We start from the raw sequence: 23,025 nt of genomic DNA, 5'->3' as shown, positions 1-23,025 counted from the left end.
CAATTCGTATCTTCATACATGTACTTTAGATAATAATGACCATCACATTCCACCATCATTTTTAACCCCATGCCCCCTCCTTTCCCCTCCAACCTCTCTGCCCTATCTAGAGTTTGTCTATTTCTCCATGCTCCCTCTCCCTATCTCACTATTAATCAGCTTCCTTACATCAGAGAAAACATTCAGCATTTGGTTTTTTGGGATTAGCTAACTTCACTTAGAATTATCTTCTCTAACTCCATCTATTTATCTACAAATGCCATGTTTTTTTCCCTTTCAATGCTGAGTAATATTCCATTGCATATATATGCCACAATTTTTTTTATTCATTCATCTGAAGGGCATCCAGGTTGGTTCCACAGTTTAGCTATTGTGAATTTACATTGATATGACTGTGTCCCTGTAGTATGCTGTTTTTAAGTCCTTTGGGTATAGACCGAGGAGAGGGATAGCTGGGTCAAATGGTGGTTCCATTCGCAATTTTCCAAGAAATCTTCATACTGCTTTCCATATTGGCTGCACCAATTTGCAATCCCACCAGCAATGTATGAGTGTACCTTTTCCCCCACATCCTCGCCCACTTATTGCTGCTTGTCTTCATAATAGCTGCCATTCTGACTGGAGTGAGGTAAAATCTTAGAGTAGTTTTGATTTGCATTTCTATAATTGCTAGTGATGAACATTTTCTCATATATTTGTTGACTGATTGTATATCATCTTCTGAGAAATGTCTGTTCATGTCCTTGGCCCATTTATTGATTGGGTTATTTGTGGGTTTTTTTTTTTTTGTTTTGTTTTGTTTTTCACTGCTTAGCTTTTTGAGTTCTTTATATACCCTAGAGATTAGTGCTCTATCTGATGTGTGAGGGATAAAGATTTGTTCCCAAGATGTAGGCTCTCTATTTACTTCACATATTGTTTCTTTGGTGCTAGGAAAACTGGAAATCCATATGCAACAAAATGAAATTAAACCCCTATCTCTCACCATGCACAACTCAACTCAAAATGGAACAAGGACTTAGGAATAAAACCAGAGACCCTTCATCTAATAGAAGAAAAAGTAGGCCCTAATCTCCATCATGTGGGATTAGGCCCCAAATTTCTTAATAAGACTCCTTTCGTGCAAGAATTAAAGTCAAGAATCAATAAATGGGATGGACTCAAACTAAATAGTTTCTTCTCAGCAAATGAAACTAATTTGTTTTAGGGCAAATGTACATTGACAAATTCCCAGAATCCACTATTTTCCCTCCTTTTAATTTATAAAAAAGATACAAAACAAAAGTAAGGAAAAGTCTATAGAATAAAAAGTTAAAATCCTACTAGTCTTCTCTCACACCCTCCAATCCCAAACCCAGTATAGCCACCATAAACACTTTGGTATATATCTTGCTGATATTTTTTATTCCCACTCCTCTTCTTCCCACATACAAGGTTTACATGAATAAACCACCGTACATGTTTTATAATTTGCTTGACATTGTATCATTATTATAATTTCAGGTGAATGTACATGGTTTATACATTCTCTTAGGGTGGCATGGAGTTCCAGAGAACTACTGTATCATAATTTATTATTTTTTTATTAATAAATTTTTTTAAGATTAAGATTTTAAAGATTATTTGCATTACAAAATGTTTGACATCCAAACAAGAGTAGAGAATAAATTAATGAAAATAATAGACATCTGTACCCATTAGTGCCCAGCTCTATTATATATTTAATAGGTTTCCTACTGATGTGAATATAAGTTATTTCTAGTTCTTCAGTGTTAAAAATAATGTTGCAATGCATAACATTTTTACACATCTAACATTTTGCATGTATGCAAATTAATTATGAAAGATCAATGTTTAAAAGTAGAACTGTGGCAACAAAGGGCATGCGTATTTGAAAATTTGAGGGGCCCAGCAAAACTACCCTTCAAAATTATTGTGGTTCTTTCAGCTTCCATCAATAACAGATAATGTAAACTCTCTTTCTTGAACAGGTACACTAGCATAACCAGGAATGAAAAATACTAGGAACTCAATACAAAAGCACAATTTTTAGAAAAGTCAAGTTGAACTTCTAAAATTCTATTAACAAATTCAGTACTACTGAACTATTTTATTAAAACTTTATTATCTGTCTTTCAGTGTTTGATTTTTTATAACAATACAAGAATTTCTGCAAAGAGCAAGTAAACTTGATTCCAAAGGTTTGCTTTCTATGGCTTATATTTGCATATTGTTTGCACCCATTATGGTGTTTCCATTGTATGAAGCAGTTTTATGTGGTATCACCACCCAAGCTTAAAGGCGTCAATTAGGTTCCTTTCTTGAATTACTGTAATTATAATAATTCCAATATTGCCTTTCAACATCCAAGAACTAAGGGAAAAAAAATTATTCTTTGATCAAAATTCCTTTTCCAGGAATTCCAGCCTCTACTTAATTTACCTACTCACTTAGAAGTGTCGAATTCAATCAAAGTTACATACCTATATTTCAAACCCAACAATGAACAAGTTTGTATGAATTAAATGTTTCCATGAGTCCTAAGTGCCATTTGTGATAATATCATTACTTGCTAAGTGATATTTAAGGTGAAACTAAATCAAAGAGCAAGTTGATCTTTCTCTAGAAAGTTTGTCTTCATAGGTATGCGTGGGAGCGTGCACACACACATACCAACCTAATTTCACTTCTTTCTCATTCTAACTCTGTATCCTCAAATTAAATCATTTAACCACTCAAATTAAACCACTTAAGATATAATATTTGTTCAGTCACAATGAAAGAATGAATGAATTCAAGTCAAGCTTGTGGTTTAATTTCATTGAAACTAGGACTAAATATTTTAAGGCTTATGTGCCAGATATTGGAAAATTACTTTTTCTTTGCCATAGTGGTAAGTTTCACTGTGAGCTAGAAATAAAATGCCCTCCTTTTTTTTCAGGCTTATTAAATATTTTATCATAATTGTCGTATTAGTCAGTTTTTCCTCACTGTGACTGAAATACCTGACATGAACAACTTAAAGGAGGAAAGAATTATTTTGGCTCACAGACTCAGAGATCTCAGTTCATGGTCCAGTAGATCATTGCTTTGGGCCTAGGTGAGGCAGAATATCATGGGAAAAGGGTGGGTCAGAGGAAAGCTACTCAGCTTATAATAGCCAGGAAGCAGGGAAAGAGGGCCAGGGACAAGACATAGTCCTCAAGGGCATATCTCCTCCCCAAGGAGGATCCACTCATTCAACTAGGACCCATATTTTACAGTTAAAATGCCCTCCTTTATCTCTGTGAGCTTAAATTAACCTCAAATTAATCTTTTCTATTATTATTTTATTTTCTATGCTAACAATATTACAGAAGGTATTTGGCTATTCATTTCTCCCAGGACACTGAATCATATCCCAAACATCTGAGATAGATATATGTCTGGTATAAAAAGAACTTTCTTTCCCTAGAGAGATCATTACAACTCTGCAGTAATTGTTCTCCAGTACTGTGAGTAAGAATCACCTGGGTAGCTTATTAAGAATTCAGATTCTGGGCCTCTTCCTTTTTGATTCTGATTCAGTAGGTCAGTGGTGGACTTCAGGTATATATTTTTTTCCTCAGTCACCCTTGCCATTCTGATGCAAGAGATCAGGTCAAGGCTTACACTTCAAGAATGCTGTTAGGGGCTGGGGATGTGGCTCAAGCGGTAGCGCGCTGGCCTGGCATGCGTGCGACCCGGGTTCGATCCTCACCACCACATACCAACAAAGATGTTGTGTCCGCCAAGAACTAAAAAAAAATAAATATTAAAAAAAATTAAAAAAAAAAGAATGCTGTTAGAAGCCAAAATCTAAAATAGATTCAGTGAAAATATTTGTAGCAAAACTGAAAGTTTTCTTTCTCCCCTACTTTCTTTATAATACTCCTTCTCTTTACTTCAAGCGTCATGCATCAGTTCCACTACCAGTATGTTTGCCCTCAAATCAATTAAACTATACATCAGATATCTTCCTTCAGTCCATATTTTTCTCATGGAAAATATTACTTTATTCTTTTGTGTTCCTCTAGTAAAGTTTGTGCAGAAATAACTGATAGTGTCTATGAATAGGGCTAGGGCTCTGTAGATTGTATTTTTATTCTGAATGTTTTCTCTCTTAATTGCTCTGCCTTCACGAAAAAGTGATAAGGAATTAATAGCTCTATTAGTAGCCCTGCTTTGTAAAGAGCTAGTTTTCAGAATGATTGATTTTTCAGCAGATGATATTGTTACTATTATAAGGGCTCTTTTCTTTGGTGGATAAACCATCTTAGTCCTTTAATTCTGGGTGTTTTTATTTGGAGAGCTGTAGTCTTGTTTTCTCTTTATTTCAAGTATGAATTTGAAAATTAAGCATTCAGTTTTCATTGCACAAGTACTTATTCAGTGCCTTTTAACTTTCAAATTCTATCCTTAGCCCTAGGAACTTCTATGAGCAAAACAGAACCAGTCTTTGTCCTCCTGAAGCTTTCAGTCAAAATTATGGCCTAAAATAAATGGTAGTTTTAGGAAATGATTCTGTTTGGTAGAGTAAACTTGAAGTTGAAAGCCATATTAGTAAAACATGCTTGGTGAGGATTTTTAGATCTGGAAAAAGTACGCAAAGATGCTTTATTTTAGTCTTCTTATTTTAAAACTGACAAAACTGAGATCAGAGGAGGTCAAAAGACTTTTCGAGAAAGAAGGCAGGAAGTGGTTCAAACAGAATTTGAATTTAGCTTTATTAAAAAATGCTAGAAAATTTTAATAAATTGATTCAGCTCTTCATTGTAAAACTGAGGATTCTGAGTCAGGTCCCAAAGCCATGTGGTTGCTCTGCGGCACAGTCAGAATCTATGGTTGAGTGTCCTTTATGCCAAATAAATTTCTTGACAGAAAACTTTGGTATTAACTCTGAGTTCAGGAGTTTTCTAACAATACCATCCTTCTAGTCTCAGGGAAAAAACATTTGGCTGAAAATACTCACTTAAAAACAATAAACGTTAGATTTTTAGAATAATTACAGCTTTACATAAAAATGGTGAAGATAGTACAGAGAGTTTCCATAGACTCCACAGTTTCCCTTATTATTAATATTTTAGACTATTACCGTATGTAATATATTGTACTATTAGTATGATGCATTCATCAAAATTAATAAACCAATAGTGACACATTATTATTGACTAAAGTCCATAGTTGATCAGCTTCTCTAAGTTCTTACCAGAATACAGGATCCCATTCAGGATACCACATTACATTCTGTTTTCTTAGGCTTTCCTTAGCTGTGACAATTTTTTAGACTTGTTTGTTTGTTTGAGGAACCCCACAGTTTTGAAAAGTATTTATTAGGTATCTTGTAGCATATTTCTCGATTGGGATTGTTTTGATATTTTTCTTATCATTAGATTATAGTTATGGATTTGGGAAGAATTATCACAGGGGCTAGGATTGTGGCTCAATGGTAGAGAGCTTGTCTCGCATGTGTGAGGCACTGGGTTCGATCCTCAGCACCACATTAAAAAAAATCAATAAAACAGTATGTATGTGAGCTCTGAGCTCATAAAAAAAAAAAGAGATCACAAAGGCTTTCTCATCATGTTATATCAAGGATGCATACTATCAATGTGATCTATCATTGTGGACTTTAACCTCCATCACCTGGCTGGGGTAGTGTTCATCAGGTTTCTTCACTGTAAAGTTAAGCTTTTTCTTTTATTCCCATATTGTTCCATTTAAAAGATAGTGACAATGTGCATCTCACACGTAGAGGGTGGGAAATTATGCTTCATGTATTTGTAGTTGGAGTATCTACATAAATAATTTGGAATTTTTCTGCATGGGAGAATTGTTTATATTTCCCATTTTTCATTTTTTCTATAATTTCAATAATTTATACATAATGTAAATATATAAACATTTGTATATATATTATTGGAAATTACTGAATAAATGAATAGATAGAACATTTTGATAGTATTTTAGTAAATGAGAGAAACATAATTCAATAGAACTTTATTTGTTGTACGTTATTTTGTGGCTCAAATTGTTCCAGCTTTGGCCATGGTGGCTCTTTCACTTGTCTTCTGTTTCCCTTGACATACGTCATGTGTGTGTGTGTGTGTGTGTGTGTGTGTGTGTGTGTGTGTATGTACGTATTGTATGTAACATAGTGTAATTATCAGCACTCCCTGATGATCTAGGGTCATTTTTTTTTCTGCCTGAGTTCTAGATTCAAACATTCCTCCAAGGAGCTGAGCTCCCTTTTATTGGAAAATGGTATTAGAAACCAAAATTTAGGGACCAGTTGTGCTTATTGTTACTGAAATGTCATTGCTTCTAGGCTCTCTTAGCTAAAAATGTAAGACAATATATGTGTGTATGTTAACCTCTGTATTTTCATATATTTATAATTTTTTGTATGTTTCCATCAGTATCTGTATTAAGCTAACAGAAAGTCCTACTAATGTCTTCAGTTTTGATCCATTGCTACAGAAATCATTTCAGCCATTTCCCTTCGCTTATCTGTAATCTCCTACCCCAATGTAAGTAATGTGCCTTCTCCTATTTGTCATCCATTTATTTAATTTTTCAATTCCAGTATGTATGTATAATATCTGTACCACTTTAGCAAGTAGAGTGCAGTATTTGTGTTCAATTCCCTTTGCCTTTGGTCTGATAGATTCCATCCTGAAGTAACTTAGGTCAACACCTTTTCTCCCATCCCTTTCAGTGAGGTTGTTTCCTGCATTTGTAATGTAGTTGGATTATTTTGCCACACTCTGCATTCCTTCAAAATGATTTTTAAAAAAATTTGCATATGTTAATGTCCATTTTTGGTTCTGTAATGTTCTATAGGTTTTTGACAGTGTGTAATATTTATTTATTTATTTATTTATTTATTTATTTATTTATTTATTTATTTATTGTGTGTGTGTGTGTGTGTGTGTGTGTGTGTGTGGTGCTGGAATCAAATCCAGAACCTTGTGCATGTGAGGCAAGAACACTACCAACTGAGCTATGTCCCCAGCCCACGGACATGAATAAGCATCTTTAAGAATTGTTAGTAAAAATTTGTACATTTTTTAGTTACTAATATTGCTGAAATATTTTTGAAGTGTTTCCATATATGCTTCAAAATTATAATCTTGAAAATATTTTAACCTTATTTTTATAAAAACCATATATATCAATTATAGATAATTATGTTAATTCAAAAAAGCATAAAAACCGAAAAAAAATAATACCATTACACATCTACAACTACATTTAGTATATTTCCTACTAGACTTTAAATAGATTTTAAAATATTTTGCATTTTAATTTTAGTTAACGTTATGACATCCTATGTTAAGATAGTTCAAAGTATAAATTTAATGGCTGCAAAACCACTTGGATATTCTCTTATATTCATATGTTTTGTTTTCCACTATTGTAAGTAATTGTGATAATACTATAACAAACACTTTCATAAATAAATTTTTCTACATATATCAATTTTCTTCAGAAAGGTTTTTAAGAGGAAAAATAAAGCCAAAATCTTGCATCAGTTAGGGTAATTTCAGCTGTAAATGATAATAATCTGCAACTAAAGAGACTTAAATGATAAGAAATTTGCTCTCATAGAAAAAGCAACCCAGCATTAGAGTTCAGAGTGCTTCATTCACTGACACAGTGATATGATATAATCAAGAGTCTTTGTGTTCTTATTTCAGGCATATATTCTTTTTTGTATCAGACCTTATGCTTTCATTGGTTGTAATACAGTGGCTATAGTTTCAGGTATCATGCCATCACCCACTGCCACTAGAAGCAGGAAGTTTTCCTTTTGTCAATTTTTATCAAAAAGTAAAATATTCTCAGAAATCCCTATACTCCTTGTATTTCATTTTCTAAATTTCTGCCCATTTATGGCAAATGGGGATGGTATTATCATGATTGACTCAAACCCACATAAATAATCCCCTGTAAATGGTGAATGATCTAGGCTGATTTATATCAGAGTTTTTGTTGGCAAGAAGAAAATGGCAGTTGGTTTACAACCAAAAATGTCTTATATATATTTTATATAGTTATTGAGATCTTTGTTTTGATGCAACTTTTAATCATCTAGAGAACAATTTCAGGTAAATTTTTAGAGAAATACAGAAATTTTCATTTCATTTCAAGAATATCTTTGTGTTTCATACATGAAAAGATAATACCATTGAATACACTATTCATGGATCATAGATGTTTTGCCTCAAAATATATAGATGTTGCTTCACTGGCTTCTGGATATTAATGGGGAAAAATACAACACATAGACAATGAAAGACCAAATTAATCATTTATTGTTAAGTAAGTCTTTTCCTTTCTGAAGGCTTGTAGGAATTTTTCTTTTTGCCTATATTTAAGCAAATTTCTTCTATATTTCTCCTGATCTTGTTGTGTATTAATTGATTTCTTCTGAATACCACAAATCCATTTTATTTGCATGGTCAGATTTCTCTTTTTAAATTTAACAATTTTTTTTCTTACAGATAATCTTTTGTTCAGGTTTTGGTTCTTTATTCTATTTCAAATATTGTGTTTCCTTCCCTAGAAACACTTAGTTTTATTATTTTGGATCTTTATTTTCTATTTTCAATTTCCATATTTTATTTTTCCTATTTCTTATTGTCTCAATATTTTTCCATTTGATTGAGGTATAATTGAAAAAAATGGTTTGCATTCAAGTGGTACAAGGTGATCTTATAGTACATGTATAATGCACACACACACACACACACACACACATTATAAAATGATTGCCACAATCAGACTAACATTCATAGTGGTGATGAGTACATTTTGTGGCAAGATTACTTAAGATATACTCTCAACACATTTCCTGTACATCTATGTTGTACAGTCGGTTTCCAGTCTTATTGATCTTAAAGCTGAAAATTTGTATCTTTTGACTAACATTCTCCGAAATTTCTTCATCCTTAACATTTCTTAGGTTGGACTCTGTTTTTTGCTATATTTTTATTTCTCATATTTTTCTCTATATCATTTCCCCTATGAAAACAGGGCAATCAAATTTACATTTTACTTTTATTAATCCATTCATTGAAAAATATTTATTTAACACTGTGCTATTGTCTAATGCCACTAGAAACAGACACAAGTTCTCCTGTTTGTCAGTTGTTATCAAGAGGAAAAATGTTTCTCAGACATCTCCAGTGATATAAGATTTGAGACCTCCTATGTGCCAAATATTATTTCAGTTGCTGGAGATACATTCATAAAAAAAGAAGACAAAGTGCTAATTCCACTGAAGAGACAGAATATAAATAAATAAAGCTGAATTGGAAAATAGAGAGTAATGGAAATGCTATTGTAGTTGTAGTGCTCAGAAAAGTCCCACCTAAAGAGATGAGGTTTATATAGGAAATAAAGAAAGGTAGTCTCACAGAACATGGGTAAGAGATTTCTGGGAGGAAAAAAGTTGAAAGGCACCGAGAAGGAACATGCTTGTTGAGTTGGAAGCCTGGCAAGGAAACTGGCATGTCTGTGTGCACTAAGAAACAAGAAGATGAGGGTTAGGCACCAGGTACCAAATAATCACACCTTTGTAAGGGCTTTGGATTTCCCTTCTGTCATCCCCTTTCTGTTTAATTTTTTTTCTTTAGTCATTATTTTAGAACAGGTATGCTAGTGAAAAATTCTTGGATTCATTCTGAGAATATCTTTTTATTTCATCTTCATTTCTGAAGAAAGTTTTGATTGATATAGAGTTCTGGATTGATTTTTTTTTCTTTCCTCATGTAATAAATGTTGTACCACTTTCTTCTGAACTTCATAGTTTCTGGTGTGAAATCCTTTGTCAATCCAATCATTTGTTGACTATATGCAATATATCATCTTTCTCTAACTGCCTTCAAGATTTCTTCTAAGTTTTTAGTTTTCAATAATACGCATGATGTACTTGGACCTGGATTTCCCTGAGTTCATTGTGTTAGGACTTTGCTTACTTTCTTGAATCTGTAGGTTTGTGTCTTTGGACAAATTTGGAAAGTTTTTAGCCATTATCTATACAATTTTTAAAAGTCTTGCTCTCTTCTGTACTCTCTCTCTTTCCTTCTAGAACTTAGAAGATATAAATATTGTATCTTTTTATTTTTTTTCTGTGGGTCTCTGTGCTCTGTTCATTTTATTTTAATCTATATTTTCTATAGTTCAGATTGGATAGTTTTTACCAATATATCTTCAAATGCACTGATTTTTAACTCTGACATCTCCTTTCTGCTCTTAACTACTATGTCACATCTTCAGCCCTTTTTAAAAAATTTTATTTAGAGATAGGGTCTCACTGAGTTGCTTAGGGACTAAGCTCAGTTGCTGAGGCTGGCTTTGAACTTGATACTCCCGTGCCCAGCCTCCTGAGCCACTGGGATTATATATGTGCACCACTGCACCCTGCAGTTTATCATTTCTTTTTCTTTATTTTATTTTATTTTCAGTTGTAGGTGGACACAGTGCCTTTACTTATTTATTTTTATGTGGTGCTGAGGATGGAATCCTGTGCCTCACATGTGCCAGGTGAGTGTTCTACCACTGAGCCACAACCTTATCCCAGTTTATGATTTCTTATTGAAACATTTTACAGTAGCTGCTTCACACTTTTTTTTTTTGCAGTGCTGAGGACTGAACCAGGGATTTACACATGCTAAGCAAGCATTCTACCACTGAGCTACACCCCCAGACTGCTTCAAACTTGACAGATAATTCCCATATCTGTGTCTTCTCAGCATAGATGTGTTTTAATTTTCCTTTTCTTATTCAAGTTGAGATATTTATTTTTTAACCATAATTAATAATTTTATATTGTATTTTCAACATTATAATACTAGGTATAAGATTCTGATTCTTATTTAAATATTTTGTTTTATCAGGGATTTAGCCTGTTTATATTAAGAATGCACATCCTTACCTGCATTTGTGGATTGTGGTTCAAATGTCAATATAGTTTTCAAAATCTTTGTAGTGTTATTCAGATCTGCTCTACATGTGTGGTTTCCAGAGACCTAGCTAATTCTAGTGTTTCAAAACAGAACACTTAATTTGCAAACACTTTACTGTGTTGTTTCTGGAGTTACATGGATGGGCTTCTCAGATGTCTTCTCAGGATTCTGTAGCTTCTTCTTCTAGTTGGACAAAGAAGGAACGTCATTTCAATATTGTACAGCAGAGATAGAAAACAAGGCACTACCAACAGTCTCAGGATGCAGCATCTGGTGATGAGGAGAAGGTGCATGTGTATGGTTTTCACACAGAGACATTGTGGTCAAAATGTTTATGTCCTGCTAGATAGACTTCCTTTTCCTCTATCCTTTGGCTACAGAGAGTGGATCTTTTTGAGGAGATTGTGTGTGTATGTGTGCACATGCGCATGTGCTTGTTGGTATTTTGGTTTTGGCCTCTTCATTCTTGGATACATAGGACACAAAATGAAACAAAGCCTAAGAGATTCACAGCCGGGTCATTCTTCAAATATTCAGGTCTCTAACCAGCCTGCTTTCTTTTCTCTAGCTTTCTCTGATTTTGCTCATTTTTATGAATTTTATTAAGTGTTTTTTGTTTGTTTTGTACATAGCGATACAGATAGAATGGATGGATATATTGATCACCATTTAGTCAGGACTGGAGGCTCAGGACTTTAGATTCTATTCTTTGGGTAATGGAACACATCTAAATGAATTTGGATAAGAGTGGGGCATCATCTAACTTACATGTTAGAAACATTAGGATGACTATTGTATAGAGAATAGATGGCAGAGAAATAATAAAATCAAAGAAACTAGTTAGGAGACTGACATAATGAACCTTGTGGAGAAGATAGTGGATAGGGTTAGAGAAGGAACAATGAGAGTGGAAATGGGAGGAACTGACAGAATCTTGAGAGAATTTGCTGATGAGAGAGGAATCATAGTCTTTCCAAGTTTTTGACTAGAGAAATTGAGTGAATGATTGTGTCATTGACTAAGATAGGGAAACCAGGGAAGAAGCAGGTGCAGGATTAGGCATGAAAAACAAGAGCCCAAACTTTACATGTTGAACTCAAGATGCTTGCTAAGTATCCAAATGTAGATGTTGAATAAGGAGTTGGCTGTTCAAGTCAAGAGATTAGAGGAGAGGTCAGGAGTGGTTATATGTAAGTTTAGAAGAAGGCATAATTTAGAAGAAGGCATTGAAACAAACAAACAAAAAAGATGAGATCACCTAGGAATCGAGTAGAAATTGAAAGGAAAACAGGTCTAAAATTTACAAAGCCTTTTGGTTTTCCTAATTTCAAATTTCTAATGGAATTTAATGTAGCTCAATTCCATTAGAAACTTGGAATTTTCTAATTCCAAATTAGAAAAATTTGTCTTAAAATATTTTGTCTTAAAATACTTGTCTTAAAATACTCTCTCCCCCTCATTTTTTGACATCATATGTTCTTTTGGTTTTGCTCCAGTCTCACAATATCCTTTCTCATTCTTATTTTGTTGTCATCAGTCACCCTGCCTTCATGACCCATCCCTTAAAGACTGTTTTATTTTGTGTTTTTTTCTCCTATTGATTGTGTTCTCTACATGCCATTTTCCATTGGGTCTTAAATTTATATCATACAAATAAAAAATGTCTTCCAACTAATAAACAGGGAAGTTATGATGTTTTCCAGTTCTATCCATATTCCAGCAAATGAAATAATTTTGTTCTTCTTTGAGGCTGAATAAAACCCCATTGTGTACATATGACATATTTTCTTTTATTCATTAATCTGTTGACAGACACCTAGGCTGGTTCAATAACTTGACTATTGTGAGTTTTACTGCTACAAACATGAGTATGTATGTATTGCTGCCATATGCTAAAACTTTCTTTTGAACAAATACTGTGGAATGCTATAGCTGGATCATATGGTGATTTCATTCCTAGTCTTTTGAGGAAGCTCCATACTGACTTCCATAGTGGCTGTATTAATTTATATTCCTACCAACAGTGTATAAGTGTCCCCCCTCCACACCACATACTTGCCAGCATTTATTGTTATTTGAATTCTTGATGATTGGCATTCTAACTGGAGCAAGAGGAAAGCTCAGTGTGGTTTTATTTGTACTTCTCTGATGGCTAACAATGTTGAAAAATTTCCCATTTATTTGTTTGCCATTTGTACTTTTTCTCTTGAAAAGTGTCTGTTTAGTTTACTTGCCCATTTATTGATTGAGTTCTTTGTTGTTTTTTTTGGTGGTAAGTTTTTCCCAGTTCTTTATATATTCTGGATGTTAATCATCTGTGGAAGAGTAGCTGGCAAAGATTTTTCTTCCATTCTGTGGGCTCTCTCTTTATCCTATTATTTCCTTTTCTGTGCAGAAGCATTTTAGTTTGATGCCAGCCCATTTATTGATTTGGGGTATTATTGAGCTATAGGAGTCCTACTGAGAAAACCATTGCCTGCACCTATATGTTTATTTCCCCTATGTCTTCTAGCAGATGCAGTTTCTGGTCTTAATCTTTAGATAATTTTTCCTTAACCCAACCAACTCTGTCTTAGCTGCTATAAGAAGCTACCACAGAGTGGATGGCATGGCTTATGGATAACAAATACCTATTTCTTACAGTTCTGGAGTCAGATCAAAGTACCATTTAGTTCAGTGTCTGCTGAGTGCCTGCTTCCTGGTTTATGGAAAACCACCTTCTTTTTTTTATGGTTTTCATTCTATTCAAGAGAATTAAATTGTTTATTGATTACACATGATAATGGATGACACACAAGCTTTAGTCCCATTTATTACTTACCAGATTCTATTATTCAATGCAGATATTGTATAGGATGTACCAACAATCATTTTTATAACTAAATAATTCTACGGGTGTGCTTGGGTGACCCTTTCAGTAGTGAACTTCAGAAAGTCACAACTGCACCAAGGTTTCTGAACTTGGCATCATCCTGAATAAATTCTATCTTCACACCATCTTTTACAAAGATGGCTTCAGCATAGACTAACTTTACACAGCACATTTTTAAAAAGGCACATTTATTCAGTGTAATGATCAGACTATTACATTTAGCAATCAACAGCATGGGTGCAAAAAAAAAGTCTACATTAAAACACTTTATTGGAATGCTTTACAATTTCCACAGAACAGAAACTAAAACAACCTGTTATCCTGTCATACAATTAGTCACAAATATAGTCCTCAAGTTTTTTGCCCATACATATGAGTATTGTTTAAATCATGTCTTCTTTGTAGCAGCTAGGCCCTGCCACTACTGTGCGTGGCTGAGTTCACAAATCTGTTGTAAACTTTCCTGTCACTTCTCTGGCTCTCCTTTCCTGCTAAGCTTTGTTTCCAGGTAGTATTAAAACCTTCTGCCACTGCCATAGCTATTGCTGCTGTGGGAACTACCATAGCCACCTTGGTTTTGTGGTTTGGCAAAATATTGGCCTCCACCATCATAAGGTCCAGAGATTCTTCCTCCAAACTTTCTACCCTTCATGGGTCCAAAATTTCATGATTGGTTGTTGTAATTGCCAAAATCATCATAGCTCCCACCACCTCCAAAATTGCTTCCATCATTACCAAATCCATTGTAGCCATCCCTGCTACTACCATGTCTACCACCACCATGGGCTGCCACCAAAGCCACCACGACCACTAAAGTTTCCTCCATGATCAAAATGGTCATTTCCACCAAAACCATTTCCAAGACCACCACCAAAGTTTCCAGAACCACCTCGACCTCTTTGGCTAGATGAAGTACTGGGCATCTCTAGCTTTGACAACACTTTCCTCGCTTCACAGTTGTGGCCATTCACAGTATGGTATTTCTGAATGAAAGTCTTATCTACAGAATCATGGTCATCAAAACTTACAAAAGCAAAGCCCCTCTTCTTTCCACTGCCTTGGTCAGTCATGATTTCAATAATTTCAATTTTCCTGTATTGTTCAAAATAATTTCAGAGGTAGTGTTCTTCAGGGTTTTCTTTAATGCCCAACAAAGATCCTTTTCACAGTTTAGTAGGCCCCTTGTCTTTGAGCATTCTCTCTTAAGACAGTTCTCTTTGGTTCCACAACTCTTCCATCCACCTTGTGTAGTCTTGCATTCATGGCTGCATCCACTGCCTCCACAGTGGCAGATGTGACAAACCAAAGTCCCAGGAGAGGTTGGTGTTTGAGTCTTCATTACCACACAGTCCATGAGTGTTCCCCATTGCTCAGAATGACTTCTCACACTCTCATCAGTTGTTTCAAAGCTCAGCTCCCAGTGAGTAACTTCCGTACCTGTTTGGGTTCTTTAGGGGACTCTGATTTAGACATGACAGCAGTAGGAAGAGAGACTTTAATGATGCTTTCTTGGCAGTACCCACGGGCAGAAAAAGGAACATCTCCCTTCTTGCTGTGTCCTCACATGGCACAAAGACTGAGGGAGTTCTCTGGTGTCTCTTTCATAAAGGCACAATCACATTTACGAGTGCTCTACCCTTATGGCCTCATCATATTCCATGTTTTTTAACACCTTTCCAGTAGAGGAGAGGATTTCAACATATGAATTTGGGAAGGACTCAAACATTCAGTTTGTAGCACTCTCTTTTTCCCAAATTAAGAGCTTAATTATTAGAATTTTTCTTGTGTTAATTATTTAATAAAAAATTATGATTGACCAGAGCAGGTTTTGAAGACATTTATTGATAGTAGCCACACTTTCATACCTATATGTAATCTAAAGCCTATTAAAAGATTTTCTAATTCTTAGTGCTTAAAAAGCTCAGTTTATTGATAATATGAGAAATCAATGGTAATTTCACTAATGTAGCATTTATCATATTTTAGATTTCTTTTTTAAAAAAAGATTTAAGTGATATTCTCAAGAGAATGGAGCAGGTAGCCAGAAGATTTTTGAGAAGGGAGCCAAGAGGGTGAGAGATGTGTGTGGATCACCTATTACATAACACATTCTCACATTCAGTAAATATTAATCCTTTTCTTATGAATCCTTCATAGTGTGACTGTCAATGATTAGAAAAGTTTAGCACTCATAAAATAGGATATAGTCCTTGGAATATAAATATAAAATTGTATTACAAAAACATTTTACATTATCCCTCTTCTTGCTTTTCTGCAGAACTCAAAACGTTCCCCCTCTTTTCTTACATGGCAATTCTCAAAAGTTTGCCTCAGGAACCCAGCTAGATAATTAACTAATCCTCAAATCAATTGAGGTTTATATTATATATATAGGAAGTAATTTTTTTATTTTAATAGGGGTCTTTAAACACAGTTGTTTCCTGTGAAGCAACATATTAATACCAAATTATTATTGGTAAGAGGTAATTTGGACTGCCTTATATTTCATTCCTGATGTTTATAGGCACTGGTGTTTAGATTGTCCCATGCCTACTTGCCCCAGGGCTGTCTTCATCTGCTTACATCAGGTGCACATGCAAGAAAACAACTACAGTTGCATAAAGTGAATGGGAACTTGACCCCAGAGTTTATATTGAGCTCTATTGCAGCACCTGTGTATATGTGAGTATAGTATCCTAGTTCTGTGGTCTGATTGCTTGGATTTTAATCTCGGGCAGAGTACTTACTCTTCTTGTGACACTGGGTAAATTATTTCACTGCTTTGGACTTGTTTCCTCTTCTATAAACTGATAAAATTGTAGCATCCATCTCAAAAGAGATTCAACAAGTTAATGACTGTCAAGTGCTTAGAATAAATAGTTCCAGGTCTTTGGTAAGTATTTTGTATTATTTGTTATAGTTATATGACAAATATTAATATAATATGTCTGGATTTTTTATGTGGGTAACCTCAGATCTAATTCATCCATGTAGTCCTGCCATATTATAGTCAACTTAGAAGCAATTTTAAACTTGACCTAAATTAGGTATTACATTATCAATGTTGGTTAGGTATTTAATTATGGTTTTTCATATTATGCTATGGAGTTGAAATATAGAACATGATATCTGGGTTATAATAATATAAAGGTATTACAAATTATAATTGTTAAAAATAATCAATTTTAAGGATAAATTTTGTAAAAATTTCCCCTATGAATTTTAGCACTAGAATATGTGAGATTACGTTGCACAAAACAAAACCACTCTTACTATTTCTATAATAAAAAGAATATAAATAAAAACTTAATATTTATTGTATACAATTATGCTTTTTATGAATCAAGATATTTAATATAGTTCCACCTTTTTGAGTTTCTTGCCTCAGAGATACTTGGGTTACTTAGTTATAAATTTAAGTGTGTGAGTCAGGACTCTTTGAGTTTTCAGCAACCAAGACATAAGACAGAAAGTCAATCTGAAAAGAAATGACTAGTTCATGTGCAACTCAGAAATCTAAGGGACTGGCTTCAAGTATGGCCATTATATTCTTTCAATTCCTTTTTCCTCTTTATATACCCATGTTCAAGTAGATTTCTAAGTTCTGATTAAATACTTTTTAGCTTACATTCTCACACCTAAAAGTCATAGCTAAAAGGTCACTGAAGTGATTTACTTTGAGTAAACTGACTGACTTCACGTACCCATATCTGAAAATTCACTATGGCCAACAGATGAATTCACCCGAATGATCAGGCCTGGGTCACATTTTTGTCTTTGGAATGTGGGAGAAACTGAGACAACAGGAATAGTGCACAGTCAGACGCTGCTATAAAAGCAACACAAATTCTTGAGCAACATCATCATTAATATCATAAATCTGAAAAGCCAGTTAAGACCTGAGCCATCAGAGAGATGTCTGCAACACAGGTGAAAATAGTTAAAGGATACTTCCCAAAACATCCCTAATAAATCTGAGTGACATTTTGTTCATGCAAAGAATAGCAAAATCCTGGGCTAGGGCTGTAGCTCAGTGGCAGCATGTGTGAGGCATCCATCCTTAGCACCGCATAAAAATAAACAAATAAAATAAAGCCATGATGTCCATCTACAATTACCTAAAATAAAATAAAATAAAATAAAAAGAATAGCAAAAGCACCAAGCTAAGCATGGATGGCAAGTGTGATAAACTCTGATGAAATAAGCAAAATAGTATCTTAACAGTAGCATTTATGTTAAACTGAAGAGAGGTAGAAAACACATTCAGTGTGGTTAATGAGTTATTTAAGATCAGTGATAAAGACTAGATTAAAAACTGATGAAAATATACCTAGTGTGAGCTCAGTGCTTGTCACTGTGAAAGAGAGCAAAACTGTGCTGCCTCTCTTGTCCTCAAGTTTGATGTTTGTCAGGATAAACTTGTAGTTCACCTTAGCTTGGCAATTCAGACCCCCAAAATGGAGGGGAAGGAAATTATCTAGCCTCTTAATGTATACATGTTCTTTACAAACTCTACTTCTTTCTGAACTATGTCCAGAAATAGAAATAGATGACCTCAAAGTGTTGGGGATTTATAGGTATACTTAGAATTTTGAATGTTAAGTATTTTTTTTTCCTTATGGATTCTTTTGGGCCCAGAAGTCAAATCTCTCTCTCTCTCTCTCTCTCTCTCTCTCTCTCTCTCTCTCTCTCTCTCTCTCTCAATCTCTCTCTCTCTCTCTCTCTCTCTCTCTCAATCTCTCTCTCTCTCTCTCTCTCTCTCTCTCTCAATCTCTCTCTCTCTCTCTCTCTCTCTCTCTCTCACACACACACACACACACAAACACACACACACATACACACACACACACACACACACACACACACACACACACCAGTGTCCTAAATTGAAATTTTCAGCCTGACTCTTACTTGAGAAATATAGTAAGTTTGAAGCTTTGTTAATGATGGTCAGTGAATTTTTAAATTGGGAACATGGGCAGAAAGATCATCTATGAATATTTGTGAAGAAAGAGAAAAGATCTCTGGTTTGGGAAGCTAGTAATTTATATACATTTTTATGATGTGAGAAAATTTTAAATGCTTTGAAAATTTGATTTACTAAAGTTCATTTATTCAATAATTCTTTCATTTACAAATATTTATTAAGGCTATGCATTTTTTCTAGAAGCCAAGAACCTAGCAGTGAACCCAACAGACATAAAGATCTTCCTTTAGTCAGTTCATATTCTAGTTAAGGTAGGAGACAGAGTAGACAAAGAAATTAAACATGCAAGTGCTACAGAGCAAAGGGATTAGGGCTTGCTATTTTAAATCATGTATGAGAAGTTGACATTAAGGGAAAATGAAAGGAGGCCAGCTCTGTAGCTGTTTGGGGAAACAATGTACCTGGTGGAATAGGAAACAGCAAGTGCAAAGGGTCCTGAGTTGGAATATGCCAGTGTAGCTAGAGCTGAATGGGTTTGGGAGAGGACTGGAGATAATGTCACAGGAGAAATGGAGACTCACATCATGTAGACCTTTAAGTTTTTGAGGATTTGGACTTCTACCAAGGTTGTGATGAGAAGTCATTGGAAGGTTTTGAGCAGGATAGTGTCAATTGTCTGGCATATACATTAAAAAAAAATAATTGTGGTTGCTGTGCTGAGAATGTCCTGTGCTGGTCTGGGGAAGAGGTGGGACACCAGTTAGGAGGCTATTGTGGTAAGTTAAGAAAGGACAGTGGCTGGAAACCGACTGGTAGCAACTGATATCTGGAGAGGTTGTCAGAGACCTGTATTTGCTCTGTAAGTAGAGCTGAACCATCTTGTTAATGGGTTAGGTAGGAGAAGTGAGCAAAAGAGAGAACCCAGGATGACTTTGAGATCTTTGCCTTGAATAACTGTAGGGCTGGATCTGCCATTTACTTTGTTGAGGGGCACTGGAGGGGCAGTAGGTGGGGACAGAAGGCTAGAAGTTTGGTTATCAACTTGGTTCACTGCTATTTTTAATATGATTTGAGATTTACTGTATGTGTAATTATGTGAAAAATCAGCAATCTTAAAGAATTGAAATAAATTAACTTCCTATCAATTGTGGTCAAAACAACGACTAAAAGCTTTTATTTATTTATTCAATTTTTTATGACTGCATATTAATTACACATAATAGTGGAATGCAATGTAAGTTTTCCACAGACACAGGCAGTACACACTGATGAAATCCAGCCACCCTTTTTCCAGGCCCTGTTCCCACTGACCCCTCTCAATCTTTTTTAAGTCACCATTTTACTTCTAGGTTCACTTTTTAAGAGAAATTCTTATTTTTTGATCTGGAAAATGTAACGAAGTACTTGGTAAACATTTCTTTACAATGTTTAGTATATATTTAAATTGAGAGATTTATACTTTATGCAAATTAATGACATCTTTTTACCCAGAATTCCAGGAGACTTTTCGAAATGTACCAGATTCAGTTGAATGTTAATAGGTTTAATGATTGATTAATTTTTAAAGCGTGATTCTAAAGCAAATCCAGATAGAATATATTTTCACTCATAAATGCTTCTGTGAAAATGCTTATGACTGAAGGATATGTTTTCTTTTTTTTCATTATAAAAAAAGATGTAAAAATTTTATTTTATGAAATTCAGCAATACATAAAACAAATAATTTCTAATTTGTTATATATGACAGCAGAATGCATTACAATTCATATTACACATATAGAGTACAATTTTTAATCTGGTTATATATAAAGTATATTCACTCCAATTTGTGTCTTCATACATGTACTTTGGATAATAATGACCATCACATTCCACCATCATTTCTAACCCTATGCCTCCTCCCTTCCCATCCAATACCTCTTCCATATATAGAGTTTATCTAATCTTCACATGCTTCTCCTCCCAACCCTGATATGACTCAGTCTCCTCATATCAGAGAAAACATTGAGCATTTGGTTTTTTGGGACTGGCTAACTTAGCATTTATCTTCTCTAATTCCATCCATTTACCTGCAAATGCCATGACTTTATTCTCTTTTATTGCTGAGTAATATTCTATTGTGTATATATGCCACATTTTTTTATCCATTCATCTATTGAATGGGCATTAAGGTTGGTTCCACAGTTTACCTATTGTGAATTGTGCAGCTATAAACATTGATGTGGCTGTGTCCCTGTAGTATGCTGTTTTTAAGTCCTTTGGGTATAGACTGAGGAGAAGCTGGGTCAAAAGGTGGTTCCATTACTAATTTTCCAAGAACTCTCCATACTGCTTTCCAGATTGGCTGCACCAATTTGCAGTCCCACCAGCAGTGTATGAGTGTACCTTTTCCTGCACATCCTTGCCAACACTTATTGTTGTTTGTATTCATAATAGGTGCCATTCTGACTGGACTTAGATGAAATCTTAGAGTGGTTTTGATTTGCATTTCTGTAATTGCTAGCAATGATGAACATTTTTTTCCTATATTTGTTGATTGATTGTATATCATCTTCTGAGAAGTGTCTGTTCAGGTCCTTGGCTCATTTATTGATCGGGTTATTTGTTTTTTTGGTGTTTAGCTTTTTGAGTTCTTTACATATCCTAGAGATTAGTGCTCTATCTGATGTGCAAGTGGAAAAAATTTGCTCCCAAGTTGTAGGCTCTCTATTCACCTCACTGATTTTTTTTTCTGAGAAGATTTTGAGTTTGACTTGTTGTATCTACTTATTTATAAAGCTTTAGTTTCCACTTATAATCCACGTACTATATCACATGGAAGGCCTCTCCTGTCACAGTATAGGTATGAGCTCAAAGTGGTCCAGGTGCAGTGGAACACACATAGCTTGGGAGGTTGAGACAGGAGAATCTAGAGTTCAAAGCTAGCCTCAGGAAGAATGAGGCACTAAGCAACTCAGTGAGACCCTGTCTCTAAATAAATAAAATTCAAAATAGGGCTGGAATGTGGCTTAGTGATCGAGTGCCCCTGAATTCAATCCCTGGTACCGAAAAAAAAAAAAAAAAAGAGTTGCTCAAAGTGACAGTAGTAAAGTTAAATAAAATTCCTCAGTGACTTACACTATGCATATTAAGCAGAACACTTTCTTTTCCTCATTCAACCTTGTGAGAAGTGTTTCTATAGAATCATTTATATGTAAACAAAAGTTACATACCTCTTTGATAAAGTATAGTTTCTGCACACTTAACTGAAATGCAGCTCAGCCTATGTCTGCAAATGAACTGAACTGAGAACTTTCCTGGGAGATTAAAAACATTTTAATATTCTGTGTAAAAAAGCAAGAGATTTAAAAGGATCCGAAGGGAAGTTTCTAGATGAATTATATTTTGAAAGTATTTAAGTATACATGAACTTTACACTATTTATAACATTGGGACATTTAAGAGATTAGATACCTAAGAAATATTTTGATTAATAGATTTATTAATGTGTATTTGTCTCTCAGCTACCTCCAGAATTCAACCTCACAGATTATCATTACATTTATAAAGCTTACAGTAAAAATTTATTTTAGCCAAAAATATTCTGCAAGATACTGAAAGAAGGCACAGATTTCAGCTGTTCTCAAATACTTCAAACTGGTCTTTGTGGTGTATCAAGGATTCATTTTGGAAAGGACATCATAGGCTTCCAGGTCTGGAAGTGCCTGTAAGGGTTCATCTGGTTCATCATGCACCCTAAGGATTATTAAAATCGCCAGATGCAAAACCAGTTATAATGGCTGGTTTTCCAACCTGTGAACTCTGGAGAACTCTTCTAAAGGCAGAATCTCCTTTTCAAAGGTATTAAAAATAGGGTTCCTCCTCATTTCACTTTTGCTGAGTTCCCAACAGTGGTGGTGTGTTTTAAAGGGTCTCCTCATAATACTTTAAACCCTTAAAAGAGTTTAGAACTTAAACTTCAAATAATCTTCTCTTTGTCACAGTCTTTTGGTGTTCTTCAAATAATAGTCCTTTGTTTAAAGAAAATCAGACTTAAACTTGTGTATTAAGTGATTAAAGTAAAAGCTCATTATTATGTTTTCCCTGTTCCTTCACCTCTGATCTTTCAACTATGACCTCTGCTTTTGATCCATTTCCAAAGTACTAAAATATAACCTCTATAAAGAACTAGCCTTTATAATAGCACAATCACCAACATGGCCCTTGGTTATTTCCAATTATTCAGGCCTTGTTC

At 34.5% G+C, this 23,025-nt stretch overlaps 1 long non-coding RNA gene and 1 pseudogene across 1 annotated transcript in view; one reads left to right on the top strand and one right to left on the bottom strand.

Moving 5' to 3' along the window:
* LOC101962708 (uncharacterized) overlaps positions 1 to 23,025 on the top strand; it is a 221,464-nt gene that overhangs the window by 61,638 nt on the left and 136,801 nt on the right. The window lies entirely within an intron of this gene.
* Positions 14,378 to 15,336, bottom strand: LOC101962426 (heterogeneous nuclear ribonucleoprotein A1-like; annotated as a pseudogene).

The sequence above is a fragment of the Ictidomys tridecemlineatus genome, chromosome 1, assembly GCF_052094955.1.
Source record: "Ictidomys tridecemlineatus isolate mIctTri1 chromosome 1, mIctTri1.hap1, whole genome shotgun sequence".
NCBI lineage: Eukaryota > Metazoa > Chordata > Mammalia > Rodentia > Sciuridae > Ictidomys > Ictidomys tridecemlineatus.
Note: the sequence above shows the minus strand (reverse complement) of the source record. Positions and strands in the feature narration are given on the sequence as shown.